Raw genomic sequence first — 17,837 nt, forward strand, 5'->3', positions numbered from 1 at the left:
GTGATTTGGCCAGCCTCTGGGACGCATAGTCATCACTGAGCTCTGATTCAGATTCCACGCCCTTTTTTTGTTCTCAGCGCATGCAATTTAGCACTCCTGGCAGCTCCCATCCCCCAACATACATATACAGGTTTGGGTGCCCACACGCTTGCTGACAAGCACTTGGCTGTCCAGTGGCTCCAGGGAGGGTAGGAGACATTAACTCGTCCGTCTTCGAGTGATGACAAAGGGAATGTTGTATGCAACAAAGAGGCAGTTTGTTTGGCTGTCAGGCCTTGGTGATCAGTGCCAGTCCATGGTTCCATGTAATGGGAATGATACTTCTGAATATATATTAAACCGGTATGTTTTTCTTTCCACTTAAATCATGATGTTCTGTGGCTCTCCACCCATTTAATCAACGGGTTTCCATGCTTCAGGGAAAGAGATGCCAGTGAAGACAACCAGGTCATTGCTCAGCTTTGGCCGCCAAATTCTTGTTTGTTTGCTTTTTAATCCCTTGCAAGGCAACAGTGGCCTCCAAAGTGGGGTGTGGCCACGGTGCAGAAAGAATATTAGTGCTTACTTCTATTTTCATTTTTATCTTATCTTTTAAAATGTCTGTTTTTGGATGGATGCTTTATAAAGCATGTAATGTATTAATTAGTACAGTATTAAGTGTATATAATTTTAAGACATACACATATGACACACATATATACCAAACATATATATATATATATATATATATATATATATATGTACATATTCGGGGTTTTTTTATTGCTATGGGGGGGGAATGCATGATCAAAAAACTGAGGCCAGGACTTCCCTGGTGGCACAGCGGTTAAGAATCTGCCTGCTTCGGGCTTCCCTGGTGGTGCAGTGGTTAAGAATCCGCCTGCCAATGCAGGGGACACGGGGTCCAGCCCTGGTCCGGGAAGATTCCACATGCCGTGGAGCAACTAAGCCCGTGAGCCACAATTACTGAGCCTATGCTCTAGAGCCTGCATGCCACAGCTACTGAGCCCATGCGCCACAACTACTGAAGCCCATGCGCCTAGAGCCCATGCTCCACAACAAGAGAAGTCACTGCAATGAGAAGCCTGCACACTGCGACAAAGAGTAGCCCCTGCTCGCTGCAACTAGAGAAAAGCCCGTGTGCAGCAACAAAGACCCAACTCAGCCAATAGATTAATTAATTAATTAATTAAAAAAAAACTGAGGCCACTGATTTTGAAAGACTTTGTTTTAGGAGATCATTTTTCCACTAAATTTTAAAAGCTGCCTTTAACTATCAAAAGTAGTGCTTGGAGTTCTCTACATTGACTTTTACTACAAAATGTAAGAAAAGAATACTTAAGTACCAACTCATCTAGGGGAAAAGTAGATAGCACCTTCAGTGTGGGAAAGTGGTAGTAAGAGGAGCAAGAAAGGCAAATAGGGTGTGTGTGGGGACATGTCCCACTCCCCACTTAGGTTTCAGGCCTGAAACCCTGTTGGGTAAATCTAGGAGGCTCCCAGGGCAATGGGGCTACCCCTCCTTTCCTCAGGTACCTTAGGAAAGGTCCACGTCCAACATGGGCCTCCCAGGCTGAAGATGGTGGTGAGGTAGGTGGTCTGCAAGGTGGTCTCACAGAGCCCTGAGCCTTGCAGTGGGAATACAGAGGCAGCCAGGGGTTGAGTAAGGACACAGGCCATTGGATTACAGAATGTTGAGGGACAATGAGAGGCCACAAAATGTGAGAACCAAGTGACTAGAGAGACTATAGACACAGGAGGCAAAAGAACCCAGTGAGACCAGCTTCTCCTGAATGAGCACTTGGGAGACACTGGATGTTCAGAAACCACACCCAACCAGCCACTCTGCAGTGAAGACCAAGAAGGACATGGAGGACCGCTCCCAGCCCCTCCACCCCCATGAGGTCATGTGCATCTCCCCTTCCACTCAGATGCTTCTACAGCCAAACACAATTTGTTATGGGTTGAATTGTCTTCCCACCCCCGCCCCCCCATTCATACATTGAATTCCTAACCCCTAATACCTCAGAATGTGACCTTATTTGGAAACAGGGTGGTTGCAGATATAATCAGTTAGGATGAGGTCATACTGGGGGAGAGTGAGCCACTAGCCCATATGACTTGGATCCTTATAAAAAGGGGACATTTGGAGACAGATGCACACAGGGAGAACACCATGTGAAGAGACACAGGGAAAACGTGGCCTTTTACTAGTCAAGGAGAGGGGCCTGGAACAGATCATTCCCTCCCGGCCCTTGAAAGGAACCAACTTTGCTGACACCTGACCTGGCACTTCTAGCCTCCAGAACTGTGAGACAAGAAATTTCTGCTGTTTACGCCACCCAGTCTGTGGTATTTTGTTACAGCAGCACTAGCAAACTAATACCATCTTTGCTAAAGATGCGAGGTAGATGGGGAGAAATCTGAAAGACTAGACCTTAAATTCAAGAGGGGCTGGGAGAACCTGGAAGAGACTGTTCTAAACTAAAAGAATGTGAGTTCCCTTGAATTACCTTTCATGGACCAGTGGAAGTCCTCTGCCCGCAGCAGAGAAAACAGGGACCTTCGAGGAAGATGAGCGTAGTCACAGACATAGAAGCCTGGCCTTTTTTGCACATCGGAGTGTCCTGACTATCAGCCCAACTAGTCTCAAATCTCTGAGATTTCAGCCTACCCTGGTCTCTCTCTGCGTGTGACCAGAGCCCACCTCCCAGGTATTTTATGGTTTCCAAGCTGGTCACGTATGATATCATAGTCTTATAATAGGTCCCAGCCTCCTCCCTCCTTGCTTTAGTGCAGGGAGCAGACCCCTAAGCTGTGTGAGGAGCAGCGTCGAGCTGGAGCTGGTTTGTGCCAGCTCACAAGAGCCAGCTGTTGAATTTTCAGGAATTTTGTGAGCCAGTCATTAAACATAGCCATTATTAAAAATTAAATTTTAAAACTTACAATCAAGTCGATTATATGATTTCAAAAGTAATACTCGAAAATCCTCACTTCCTAATATTTTATTATATTTTGCTATTATGTATGCTTCTGAGGTTACTTGTATCTATTACGTCTCTGAGGAAATGCTTTGAATTGCTACTGTGCATCTCTTTCCAGCTCCATGTTCAGTGAAATCACATTGAAATCAGCTATGGTGGGAGTGTTTACACCACAGAAATTGGCTACATATCAGTGCCCCCCTCCCCACCCCCAGGAGAACCAGTTGTTAGGCATTTACCAGCGCACACACCATCGCGTAGATGCTGCCGTGGGCCTCGGGCTCTTTGTTCTGATAAAGCAGCGCATCAACTGAGATACCTGAAGCAATAACTATTGTCAGGTGTGCCCAGATCTACTTTGTGCTTTAAACTATCCAGGAGCAAGGAGAACAAATCCAGCCTTCCACAGTGCAACAGAGAGAGACACTCAAATAAGTGTGACCCCATTGAGACCACCTGTGTGTTCCCAGATTTTGGGTGGGGCGCTAAACAAATAGCTACTGACCTCAATACCTGTTGAAGAACAGTGCTGAACCGGGAACCTCTGAGCTGGCTTCTACCTAACCATCCCTATCATGGTAAAATATCAGGACTAACTCTTCTAATCCTGCTTCCCTGAAGCAAGAGAACAAGGGAACTCAAAGGGCCCCATATCTCCAGGACTGAATCACTGGACTCTGCAATCTCCTCTATAAACACCTATCCTCCACTAGCTAATACTGTATTTTAACTAGCCAGCGAGCTGAGTCCTTGGGGATTCAGCTCTCTTTGCATAATAATAGGTGTAAAAATAGCAGGTGACCCCACTTCAGTGACAGGTGCCAGGCAAAAGTGTTTCTGGGACCACAGTACCATAGCCAGGCATGGGGGCTGACCTGGGCTTGTACTTAGCTCCTCCACTTACGAACTGTGTGGCCTTGGGCAAGTGATGATCCTCTCAAGCCTCCATTTTCTTTTTCTTTTTTTAACATCTATATTGGAGTATAATTGCTTTACAATGTTGTGTTAGTTTCTGCTGTATAACAAAGTGAATCAGCTATATGTATACATATATCCCCATATCCCCTCCCTCTTGCGTCTCCCTCCCACCCTCCCTACCTCCCTATCCTACCCCTCTAGGTGGTCACAAAGCACCGAGCTGATCTCCCTGTGCTATGCAGCTGCTTCCCACTAGCTATCTATTTTACATTTGGTAGTGTATATATGTCAGTGCAACTCTCTCACTTCGTCTCAGCTTACCCTTCCCCCTCCCTGTGTCCTCAAGTCCATTCTCTACATCTGCATCTTCATTCCTGCCCTGCTCCTAGGTTCATCAGAACCATTTTTTTTTTTTTTTTTTTTAGATTCCATATATATGTGTTAGCATACGGTATTTTTTTTCTCTTTTGGACTTACTTCACTCTGTATGACAGACTCTAGGTCCATCCACCTCACTACAAATAACTCAACTTCGTTTCTTTTTATGGCTGAGTAACATTCCATTGTATATATGTACCACATCTTTATCCATTCATCTGTTGATGGACACTTAGGTTGCTTCCATGTCCTGGCTATTGTAAATAGTGCTGCAGTGAACATTGTGGTACATGACTCTTTTTGAATTATGGTTTTCTCAGAGTATATGCCCAGTAGTGGGATTGCTGGGTCGTATGGTAGTTCTATTTTTAGTTCTTTAAGGAACCTCCATACTGTTCTCCATAGTGGCTGTATCAATTTACATTCCCACCAACAGTGCAAGAGGGTTCCCTTTTCTCCACACCCTCTCCAGCATTTATTGTTTGTAGATTTTTTTGATGATGGCCATTCTGAGGGGTGTGAGGTGATATCTCATTGTAGTTTTGATTTGCATTTCTCTAATGATTAGTGATGTTGAGCATTCTTTCATGTGTTTGTTGGCAATCTGTATATCTTCTTTGGAGAAATGTCTATTTAGGTCTTCTGCCCATTTTTGGACTGGGTTGTTTGTTTTTTTGATATTGAGCTGCATGAGCTGCTTGTATATTTTGGAGATTAATCCTTTGTCAGTTGCTTCGTTTGCAAATATTTTCTCCCATTCTGAGGGTTGTCTTTTCGTCTTGCTTATGGTTTCCTTTGCTGTGCAAAAGCTTTTAAGTTTCATTAGTTCCCATTTGTTTATTTTTGTTTTTATTTCCATTTCTCTAGGAGCTGGGTCAAAAAGGATCTTGCTGTGATTTATGTCATAGAGTGTTCTGCCCATGGTTTCCTCTAAGAGTTTTAAAGTGTCTGGCCTTACATTTAGGTCTTTAATCCATTTTGAGTTTACTTTTGTGTATGGTGTTAGGGAGTGTTCTGATATCATTCTTTTACATGTAGCTGTCCAGTTTTCCCAGCACCACTTGTTGAAGAGGCTGTCTTTTCTCCATTGTATATTCTTGCCTCTTTATCAAAAATAAGGTGACCATATGTGCATGGTTTATCTCTGGGCTTTCTATCCTGCTCCACTGATCTATATTTCTGTTTTTGTCCAAGCCTCCATTTTCTCATCTGTAGAATAGGGGAACAAGGGAGATGTCAGAATTTGAATGAGCAAGAGATAGAGATTTAAGTATGTATTTGTCAAAGTTACAATGTTAACCAATGCAATACAGGGGAAAATAGTAATTTAACTCTAAAGACATGGGAGGGGTGTCATAGAAGTGGTGACATAATCTAAATCCTTGCTATGACAGCAGAACATCAGACGTCAAGCATATTATTTAGAGATCAAGAGGTAGCCCCCAGAGGCAGTAAAAACATAACAGGTAAAAGTACTTACCTTTAGGGTTTGGGATTCATGATGGGGAGAGATGAAGCTGTAGCTTTTCATTGCCAGATTTTCCAAAGGTTTTGCTTTTTATTTATTTATTTATTTATTTATTTATTTATTTATTTATTTATTTTTATTTTTTGGCTGTGCTGGGTCTTCGTTGCTGCACACAGGCTTTGTCAAGTTGTAGCGAGAAAGGGCCACTCTTTGTTGCGGTTCACGGGCTTCTCACTACGGTGGCTCCTCTTGTTGTGGAGCACGGGCTCTAGGCATGCGGGCTTCAGTAGTTGTGGCACACAGGCTCAGTAGTTGCGGCGCACAGGCTTAGTTGCTCCGCGGCATGTGGGATCCTCCCCTCCCAGGGCTCGAACTCATGTCCCCTGCATTGGCAGGCGGATATTTAACCACTGCACCACCTGGGAAGTCCCGGTTTTACTTTTTAATCCTGGTCATGTATTACCTTGATGTAATTTTTTAAAGAAGAAAATAACTATGCATTGTATTAGCTAGATTTATAACATCTTGAAAAGTGAATTGATTTCATCTGTTCTTTTCTCTGGAGTTGAATTTATATGTCCTATGAGGACATTGGAAGTAGTTTATTTTTATAGCTCCTGAAACTAAGTTTCTGTAGTGCCTTGAAGTCTGTTTTGTTTGTCTCTTGATTTATAATACATTGGCAAATCATTCCAAATAAAGTCTCTTTTCTTGTAAAAATATGTAAAGAAATAGCACCGGATGACTCAGAGTTTGAAGCGGGTGCTTTCATCCCTGGAGCACTGAGCAAGGCAGCAGGCAGTCATGGTGGCCTGAGCAGCCTGTCGCCCTGCTCAGCTGAGTCTGGCCCCGACCTCGGAACAAAAACCTTGATCCCATTCTGCAAATCCACCTCCCACCCCCATCCCCACCTCCAGGCCAAATTGAGAAACTTCGACCCATTAATCTGAAGTTCACAGGCCTGATGGGTCTATGGATAGGCTTCTGGGTACCCACAAAACCCCAGGACTACATTTGCAACTGTGTGTTTTTCTAGAAAGAGTGTCCAGACAGTCTTCAGATTTTCAAAGTCTTCAGGACCCTGGAACTGAAAAGGTTTTGCTGTCTGTAGTTCTCTACTACTCCTGACGAAGCAAACTTCTGGGGTTTTTATAAACAGTAAAGATGGAGATTCTCTACCCTTCTTTATGTTTCTAACATAGAGTGGTAGCTAAGAACTCCAACTCTGGGCCAGAATGCCTGGGTTTGAAGCCTACCTTGACCATTTCCTAGCTGTGTGATCTCAGGCAAATTACTTAACCTCTCTATGCCCCTGTTTTCTCAATTATAAAATGGGGCAAATAATAGTACCGACCTCATTGGCTTGTTGTGAGGTTAAATTCCAGTGGCATTTTGGGCCTGTGAGTCTCTTGTGACCTTCTTGAAGACAGAGGTCATGTATGATTCATTTCTGTACCTCAAACATCTGTCATTGTACCTGGCATACAGTAGTGCTCAATAAGAGAATGAATGGATCTTGAATTCAGGCTTTGCCTAATTTCTACCCCAATTACAACCTTCTAAAAAGGCCTCCTGCCTTGATCGGGTGATTTTTAAACACCCAATTCATCCATTCACTCATCATCCACTCAGTAAACAAATATTTATTTCGTGCTTACCTTGTGACAAGCACCGAGGATAAAGCAGTAAACAAAACAGCAAAGCCTCTTGAACTCATGGAGTTTATATCCTCTTTTCATTGATGCAACTTTCGTGGGGACCTCCCCCTGGCAGTGCCGTTCTGATGCCTCTTGCTGGGAAGATAGTGGTGAAGGGCACAGACAAGACCTTTCAGATTTACAATCCTGCTGAATAAATCCATGGCTATCAATAAAAGCTACTCCCACACTCAAACCGAAATACTCGCAGCTCCCAGGCGGGCTGACAGCCCCAGAGCCCCTGTCTCAGGCACAGGAGCCCTCCTGGCCTCCTCTGGGCTCAGCGTTCCCATGCGCTGGGCTGCTTCTCCCCCTCCCTCTCCGCCTCCCTGGTCCTGACCCTGGGGAAGAGCCTGAGCAGGCTTGGGACACCCCTGTCCTGCCTGGGCTGTTGTTAGCAGGGGAGTCAAGGAGAGAGAGTACTGCCGGGGCGTGCAGGGTGAGGCAGGAGAGGCTGACTCTGGGTTGGCAGCGACTGGGACACCCCAGGTCAAGTACAGGGAGATACTGCAGAGGCTCTGAGACGGACCAGGGACCCAAGGTCACAGAGCTCACCACACACCTCCTTCCTGGTATTTTCTCTCCAGGAACAAATTTTTGACTGTAAAATCCTTTGTAGCAGTGCAAGAGAGGGAAGATACAGTCTGTTACCTCAAACAAAATCTTTTTACTGGGTTATGAAGGCTCCACACAGAACCCAGAGGCTGGGGCCAATCAGCCCTTGACTCTTTTTTCTAGTTGCCTCTGCCCACACCTACAAGACAAACAGAGCTGTCTGGCCACCTGACCTCCCATGACACGGCAGAGTCTCAGCACCGACCTTCAGCCTTCTTCCGCAGTATCTCTGGGGTCTCCCCGACCCTCTCATCTTCCACCCCACCTGGCCTGGGCACCCAACGCTATTTCCCTCAGCCTTCCCCTCCCCCCACCCTCTGCCTAGCTTCTGTAATTAGCTGCTTTTACTTCAGTGACTATGCGTGCACTGGGTTCCTTGGGACTGGCATGGGAGAGCTGGGATTTAGGGGCTGCTTCACCTTCGGCGGTCTGGGTCATCTCTTGATTGAATTGGCCTTCTCCTACTCAGTTAAAGCAGTTGAAGGAGAGAGTCTGGAAGGACTTCAAAGCAAAGGAGGAGGCCACAGCTGGGGTCCCTGGGAGTGCCGGGTTCACCCTCACTTTTATGCAGAGTGGAGCGCCCTTAATTTCTTCCCTCCCTTTCTGCCCAAATAACCCTTCCTTGGTTTTTGTTTTTTCCTTTTTAATTAATTAATTAATTTATTTATTTTGGGCTGTGTTGGGTCTTCGTTTCTGTGCGAGGGCTTTCTCTAGTTGCGGCAAGCGGGGGCCACTCGTCATCGCGGTGCGCGGGCCTCTCACTATCGCGGCCTCTCTTGTTGCGGAGCACAGGCTCCAGACGCGCAGGCTCAGTAATTGTGGCTCACGGGCCCAGTTGCTCCGTGGCATGTGGGATCTTCCCAGACCAGGGCTCGAACCCACGTCCCCTGCATTGGCAGGCAGACTCTCAACCACTGCGCCACCAGGGAAGCCCCCTTCCTTGGTTTTTTTTTTTTTTTTTTTTTTTCCTTCCTTGGTTTTTAAGATTCAGTTCCAACGGCTCCTCTTCTAGGTCACAGTCTCAGAGCCCCCCAGTCCACAGCGACCTCAAGTTGCTCTGAGTTTGTAGAGCCGTCACTGCATATGCAACAAATACAATCACTGCTGCTGTGTGTCTTCTCCTGGGTTGAGAAGCGGCCCCGTTGGTTACTGGCCACACGGGTCTCTGTGGAGAGTACGTCTGATTGCAGAGTCTACGTGGCAAACTCCTTGGGGACAGAAGCCATGCCGCGACCTCTGCGAACTGCTCTCGCCCCTTGGCATCTTGATAGTAGCGGTAGGTACGGACTTCCTTGCTGATTCATGGCTGATTAAAGATGGAAACTTGCTTCGTCATTTGATTTCACTCCTGGTAAGACAGGGAGGTAGCTGGCACTTTGGGGAGGAGCCCAGACCTTGATTATTCTTTGCATCATATGCTGTTCCAGCAAAAAAATGAGGCTCAATAGGAATCCAAAGGAGTGGAAATTACAGGGAACGTTGTGCTTTTCTAGGCTCGTGTTCCAAAGCGATGCTAAAACATCCAAGTACACTTCCATTCCTAGCTCAGAAACCACAACAGATGGGAGCAAGTGTGGGCAGTAATTAGAGGCCAAGGTGAGGGGACAGAGTCATCCATCAGGCCCTGGAAAACCTCATCAAAGGAAATCAACACAGAGAATAAAGCCTCCCTTGGTTTGTTTTGGAAGAAAGTTCGGGGTTTTATGTCCTGGCTCCTACAAGTACAAGAGACCTGGCACTGGCTTGGACCATCCAAACATGAAACCCGGTGATTACGTGCTGTGGGCAGAGCCAGCCTGGTTTCTCAATGCCACATCCATTTCCTGTGGTGGGTGGCAGGTCTACAAGACACGGTGGTGCCAAGTTTTCTCAGCTCCCTTCTCAGTGTGGGGAAGTTAGAACACAGCTGAAGAGCATGGTCTGGAAGCACACAGCGAGCCACTGTGAAGATGGGTTGAACAAGATGGGCCAGGTTTCAACCCGAACGGCTAGTTCTTTTTTTTTTTTAATAAATTTATTTATTTTTGGCTGTGTTAGGTGTTCATTGCTGCGCACGGGCTTTCTCTCATTGCGGAGAATGGGGGCTACTCTTCGTTGCAGTGCGTGGGCTTCTCATTGCGGTGGCTTGTCTTTGTTGCAGAGCACGGGCTCTAGGCGTGCGGGCTTCAGTAGTTGTGGCATGCGGGCTCTAGAGCGCAGGCTCAGTAGTTGTGCCGCACAGGCTTAGTTGCTCTGCGGCATGTGGGATCTTCCCGGACCGGGGCTCGAACCCGTGTTCCCTGCCTTGGCAGGCGGATTCTTTACCACTGTGCCACCAGGGAAATTCCAGACCGGCTATTTCTTTATGAACAGAAGCAAAGCCATGGAACACGTTCTGGTGGAAAAACCAGTCTAGGGGGAAGTGGATCTCCTGGATGAAGAGGTACCAAAGGCAGGAAGAGAGTGAGGAGGCACCTTCTCTGATCTGGACTAGTGAAGGGTTTGGCCAACTTCATTGTCTTTCCCAAGGACTGCGTGGAAGTATCCAGGGATTTTGTTTGTTTTGTTTTGTTTTAATATTTATTTATTATTTATTTAGGCTGCACCAGGTCTTAGTGGAGGCATGCGGGATCCTTAGTTTCGGCATGCAAAATTTTAGTTGCGGCATGCATGCAGGATCTAGTTCCCCAGCCAGGTATTGGACCCTGGCCCCCTGCATTGGGAGTGCAGAGTCTTACCCACTGGACCACCAAGGAAGTCCCTCCAGGGATTTTTGAATCCTGTGAGAGGTTTAAGGTCACGGTCCCTGCTCTCTCCCGTGGCCTTGGCGTTGGCACACTCTGTTAAGGGATATGGCTCATTTCCCTTTGTCCCACCAAATCAACTAAATAAAAGTGACCTAATTTGGCAAAAATAGTCATTGGGTACCTTCACATACAGGAGCTATGGGAGTGGGAGGTACCCAAGAAAAATAACTTGTGGTCCCCACAATTTTGGAGCTCAAGGAAGGAGATGGCCACTGGGGATGCCAGCGCTGGGAGGGTCCCTCCAAAAAGGAGTCCTTCCCAATGTTATGCACCCCCATGGAGCAACACTCCAGGGTGTCTGTCCCCTTATGCCCATGTGACTGGGGGGCACAGCTCCTGGGGTGAGGACCACCCACAGAGCTTCTTTGAGGTCAGGGTCTCGAAAAGACCGACCCGGAAGCCCTGTTACCTCTGCCCCCTGAAGGTTCGAGGATAGGGCCTTGCCCATAGCGAGTGCTCAATGATCTCAGTAGGCAATGAGTGCAAATCTGCTTACCTCATGTAAACCGTCTACATTTTTAGGAGGCACCCACTACTGACGTGTGTTACTCGGCGTTATGGGAGTTACATTCTTTCATGCTGTGGTTGGCATGCAGTTTACTGCCTTGGTGAAGAGAGATAGCCAGTGAGCAGGAGAACAGTGTGCTGCTGCCTCTTTTTTTACCCCACTATGGACATGTGCCACCAGAAAAGTCCTTACCTTTTTTCCCGGCTTTATTGAGATATAACTGCTTGAATTTTTTTTAAGATGCAAAAAATTTTTAACGTTTAACTTGAATAATTTAAACTATTAACTTAAGATTGCATTTGCTGGGACTTCCCTGGTGGTCCAGTGGTAAAGACTCCACACTCCCAGACTTCCCTGGTGGTGCAGTGGTTAAGAATCCGCCTGCCAATGCAGGGGACACGGGTTCGAGCCCTGGTCTGGGAAGATCCCACATGCCGCGGAGCAACTAAGCTCGTGCGCCACAACTACTGAGGCTGTGCTCTAAGAAAGCCCATGAGCCACAACTACTGAATCCCGCGCGCCTAGAGCCCATGCTCTGCAACAAGAGAAGCCACCACAGTGAGAAGCCCGCACACCACAACAAAGAGTAGCCCCCGCTTGCTGCAACTAGAGAAAGCCCGCACGCAGCAACAAAGACCCAATGCAGCCAAAAATAAATAAATAAATAAATAAATTTATTTTTTAAAAAAAGGACTCCATGCTCCCACTGCAGGGGGCACGGGTTCAACCCCTGGTGGGGAACTAAGATCCCACATGCCGCACAACGCGGCCAAAAAAAAAAAAAGATTGCATTTGGTAACATTTATATTAATATTTGTTTATGGGAGCAAATCTAGAAGAAAACCAGGAAATTATTCAAATAATTTTTAATCTCTTGTAACTGCATAGACTAGAGTTAGTCACTGCTATCTTTCTCTTTTTTATATATTTATATTTTTTTATTGAAGTACAGTTGATTTACAATGTTGTGGCTACTTTTCTATAAAGTATGAATGCTTATAGAAGAATGTTTCCAGTATTCTTTCTCTGCCTCCTGTTTTATTTTTAAAACTGAGATCCTATTGTGGGTGTGTGTGTGTATATGTGTGTGTGTGTGTGTGTGTGTGTGTGTGTGTGTATGTATTTATATAATGACTTTTATTTAGTCACGTTGTAATTAATGGCAACACATATTTCTTCATACACTCCTAAAACCACTACCACAAGCAAGATAAAGAATATTTCCATTACCCCAAAAAGTTCTCTGTGCCCTCTCTTGGTCATTCTCTCAATCCCCAGCTCCAGGCAACCACCGAGGGACTGTCACCATAGATTAGATTTGGTTTTTTAGTGTTTCATATAAATGGAAACACACAGTATGTATTCTTTTGTGTCTGGCTTCTTTCATTCAGCATAGTGTTTTTGAGGTTCATCCACATTGTTGCAGGTACAAGTAATTCATTCCTCTTGATTACTGAGTAGTATTCCATTGTATGGATACACTACAGTTTATCTATTCACCTGCTGATAGACATTTGGATTGTTTCCAGTTTGGGGCTATTATGAATAAAGCTGCTATGCACAGGTCTTTGTGTGGACATATGCTTCTTGAGTAGACATTTAGGATAGACTTGCTGGATTATAAGGTAGGTATATGTTTAAATTTGTATATTTTTCAAAAGTCAAAGTGTCTTCCTAAGTATTTGTACCATTTTACAGTCCCACCAGTTGTGTACGAGTGTTCCAGTTCCTTCCCATCTTCACTAACACTTGGTATGGTCAGTATTTTTAATTCTAGTCATTCTATTGAGTGTGTTATTATATACAGTGTTTTTTATTTAACATTATATCATGAGTATTCCCCATGATATTAAATATTCTTTGGAAACACCATTTTGTGTGGATTCATTATGTATCATTATATGGGTGAACCATACTTCAGATAAGTAATTCCCTATTGGTGAATATTTAGCTTATTTGTTGTCTTCTCCATAAATAATGCTGTTAAAACATCTTTGGCAGAGTAAGTAGTTATTTCCTTAGGATAAATTACTCAAGTAATTCTTTCTTATGGTAGAAAAATACAGAAGCAAAAAGAAAAAAATCATCCAAAATTTTACCACTGTGAGAAAACCATCTTCAACAATTTGGGTTATAGTCTTCCCACCAACTGGCTAACCAGCTAGCCATCTACATTTTTTAGAGTCCATTTTTTTGTTCACTGCGCTAAACTGCATCTCAAAATAAGGTCAATTTTCTTTAAAGCTATGTCCATTTTAGAAAATTAAAAAGGATCATAGTAGAGAATGAACTTTTTTAGGGCTCTTGATGCATATTGCCAAGAGCTCATTTCTAGCATTTTGGTGCAAGGAAAAGGGATTCTAGCATTTCATCTACCCAATGGGCAGCTTTGGATGTTCTCAGTGGAAGGGGTCTGAACCTTAAGGATAATCCCCTACCTTAAGGGCAATCCCCTACAAATCTCTGGGCAGACTCTAGAGACGTTATCTCTAAAAATCTCAAATGGAGCCTTAACCCTCTCCAGAAGAAGCGGAATGTACAAAACTAGGAAGCAAAAAACAAGCTTCTTTTTACAGGCACTCTTGTCCCCATAGAATATATATGCATATTCTATGAAGCATTCTGATGGAATTCTCCCATTTCTGAACTTTGCAATGAATGTACTGTTCCAATATAAAATAAAAAATAAAAATAAAAAAATTTTTTAATTAAAAAAAAAAGATTAAACAAATAAACAAACAAAAAGTATACTGGCTAGACACACCCTGTCTGGACCCAGGGAGGAATTTCCTAAATGGTGGGTGTGTACTAAAAGCAGAGAGAGGCTCTGAGCTGGACTGTGGGAACAGGCCCTGACAGGCAAATGTCTCATAGCCCCCAGGCTGGTGAGCACCTGGGGAAGTCACAAGGGTAGAAACCACCACTCTCAAGAGGGGAAGAAGGGAAGAGAAAAACTTGTTTATTTGTTTGTTTGTTTTCATCCAGAGGTTATAGTTATAGGAGTGTACACGCAAGCAATCACTTCTTAGAAGCAACACTTAGAAAATGTGCCAGTGTTGCCTTTGTACTTCCTGTGTGCCAGGCAATAGATTAGGTGCTTTATGTGCTTTGACCACTTTAATAGTCACAGTGACCCCATGAAGCCGTTAGTATTTTTACCCCATTTTTTTAAGACAAGGAAATAGAGGCTCAGAGAAGTTAAGTAACTTTCTTGAGGTCACACAGCTCATGTGTGTGACCTGAGACTCTCTGACCAGATCCATATTAGATGGACCCACATAGCCCCATAATCCCCAGTCCTTTCCCTCTCCCCCATACTTGGCAGCTCTCTGAACTGTGGCCCAGTAATACCACCTCTGCTCTGTTCATCATATTCATACGTGCATCTACAGCTGGTCACACTGGTGCTTGGGAAAGTATATACACCAGGATGTAAGAAATATTAGTGATTCTCCCAGGGCTCCCAGGTGAGGGAGGCAGCATTGTATGATGCAAAGGGCACTGGCCTGGGGATTAGAAGGGCTGAGTCCTATCTCCAGATCTACCATAACAGCCTAACGACCACAGGTAAGTGATTTAACCTCTCTGGGACTCTGTCAGTTCCTCCAGCATCATTTCCCCATTTAATCACAAGGCCTCCCTCAGGGGTCCTTGTGGGGACTAGTTGAGACTATGTAATTCAATATGAAGCCTCTTGAGCCATTCAGCTGCCAGAGCAAACTGCTTGAATGGAATCCAAGGTCTGTCCACTTGCTGGTTGTGGAACTCTAAGTAATTTATCTAACTTGCTGTGCCTCAGTCTCTCCTCTGCAGAATGCACCTACCTCATAGGGTTACTGTAAGGTTCAAAGAGATAATTCCTGGGACAGAGTAAGTAGTACATACATGTTATGATTACTATTAATAACACGTAATCTATACATCCCCATACTTGGGTTGGTTTTTCCTGTTGTGCAAGCCCCGTTCTGCCTGCCTCACCCATGATGATGGCATGAATTTCACACAGGCTTCTGATTCTCTTCAGAGATTTGCAACAGGGCAAGACATACTTGGTGTTGTTATCTGAAAGTGTTTAAACCCAGAGCCAGGAAGACAGTTGACAACTGCTCCCTGAGGTGAGAGTTTCCCAGCTCTTGGTTCACTGCGCAGTGATTGTATCATGGGCAAGGTGCTCTCCCAGAAATACTCAACGCTAGGATGGTGTCTGGAGTGCAGTTCCATTGTGTATGTGTTCCTTTGTGATCTGAAACCAGGGAGGAGCCAGGGCTGCGGGAAGAGTGGGAGCAGGGCGGGGCGGGGGGGGGTGGTGGGGAGCGCTGTACTGACATTACTCATCTGCTCTTCATTGAAAGACTGAGGAGGGCATGGTATCCTTGCTCCTGTATTTTAATAAAATTGCCCCAATGGCACATTGCCTGAAAACCTGCAAGCAAATCACACTAATTCAGACCAGGTGGACTTTGTAAAATGTCAGCATTTTCGACTATTTCATTCAATTCAAAATATTTTCTAATTTCCCTTGTGATCTCTTCTTTGACCCACCGGATATTTCCAGAAATCTTTCTTTTATTGATTTCTAGTTTAATTTCACTGTGGTTAGAAAACATACTTTGCTTTCAATTCTTTTTTGTTTGCTAAGGTTTACTTTATGGTCCAGATTATAGTGGGGCATATTTCACGTGCACTTGAAGAGAATAGGTATCCACTGTTGGGTGGAATATCCTATAAAGGTCAATTAGGTGAAGCTGGTTAATAGTTTTGTTTTGGTCTTCTCTATCTTCACTATTTTTCTGTCTGCTTTGTCTGCTTATTCTATCTTGCTACTGAGAGAAGAGTCTTGAAACCTCCAATTATAATTATAGATTTCTCTATTTCTTCTATCAGTTTTTATTTTAGATGTGTTGAAGCTCCGTTATTGGGTACTACACATTTAGAATTGTTATGTCTTCTCAATAAAATTATTTCTTACCATTATGTAATGTACCTCCTTATCCCTGGCAAAATTTCTTATTTTTGAATCTACCTCAGCATTCTTTTGATTTATCCTTCTCTATCCTTTTACTTTTAAACTATTTGCATCTTTATATTTAAAGTGTGTTTCTTATAGGCAGCATATAGTTGGATCTAGCTTTTTCATTCAATCTGATCATCTCTGCCTTTTACTAGGGGTGGCTTAGACTATTTATGTATCTAATTATTGCTATGTTGGATTTAAGTCTACCATCTTGCTAATTGTTTTCCATTTGTCACATCTTGTCTTCCTTCCTTTTCTCTCTTTTTCTTCTTTTGAATTACTATTTTTTAATTATTCCATTTTACCTCCACTTAAACTATTTTAATTGAAAGTGTTCCCATACATACCAAAGCCTTTTAACATACAGATTCATTTAATGCGTTGTCAACTAGAAGTCCTTTTTATTTTAATTGAAAGAACAGTGGACTTTGGAATCAACCAAACCTGAGTTTGAAATCTGACTCTGCTGCCAACTGGCCATCTGGCCTTTGGTCATCTTAATCTCTATAGGATTCAATTTCCCCATTTGTAAAATGGGACGATCATTACTACTTTTCAGAGTACAAAGAGAATCAAATGAAAAATTAATTACAGTATCTAGCATAGGCCTAGAACACAATAAATGCTTAATTAATGTTCTTTGCTTTCATTTCGTTTGTTTTCTACGCAGCTCTGTTTCTAAAAGAGATTTGAGCACTATTAAGGAAGCAAATACCTGGCCTATTTACTACCACTCCTGTATCTTCCTTTGAGCCCAGCGCAGACATTGCTAATCAATCACAGTGCTGTTTTAAATATATATAATAAAAGATTATATTATAAATAAATATAATCTTTCTTTCTTTTCCTTCTCTCCTTTTTTTAAAATGCATAATCTTTCTCAACATTGTGCCAATCAATTGGAGATGGGCCAAAATATAAAACCTATCAACCATCAGAGGACTAGCACATCAACCCTACTTAAAATATTTTCAATACATTCATAATTTTAATTGGGTTAAATCCCCTCTTCCTCTAACAATGTTTTATCTCTGTTTATTTATTAAGCCCTTTGCTAAGGTATTGCAAGGGAAAACTTTAGTTAGTTCAGCTCCAGTGATTTCAAATGCTGAATCAATGAGGTTTTTACTTGGCATCTGTGAAACCAGACACCAGAGAAGAGAAGGGGGAGAAAGTAGAGTTGTTGGCCAGAGGTCAGGGGCAGGGCCGCAGGCCAGCTCATCAGACTCCTTTTAGAGCCTGACACAAGCATGTGATGAGGGCGGGGCGTCCCGTGATGGGCACCAACTATTCCTCCTGGGGCCTCGGGTGTCACTTAGCTACAGATGGACAAAGAACAATCTGTCATTTGCTTTGAAAAAAAAGCCTTGACCTTGCACCACAGCAAAGCACCGCACAGTCCTCGTTCAGCTGCTTCTCCACCCCCAGCCCTGAAAATAAAGCCTTCCTGTCAATGTCGCCGGGGCCGT

General features: G+C 44.0%; 1 pseudogene; it reads right to left on the bottom strand.

Annotated features, from left to right (window-relative positions):
* LOC137751262 (nucleolar protein 56 pseudogene) overlaps nucleotides 1–17,837 on the bottom strand; it is a 45,649-nt pseudogene that overhangs the window by 16,963 nt on the left and 10,849 nt on the right.

This window comes from Eschrichtius robustus, chromosome 1 (assembly GCF_028021215.1).
Source record: "Eschrichtius robustus isolate mEscRob2 chromosome 1, mEscRob2.pri, whole genome shotgun sequence".
Taxonomy (NCBI): domain Eukaryota; kingdom Metazoa; phylum Chordata; class Mammalia; order Artiodactyla; family Eschrichtiidae; genus Eschrichtius; species Eschrichtius robustus.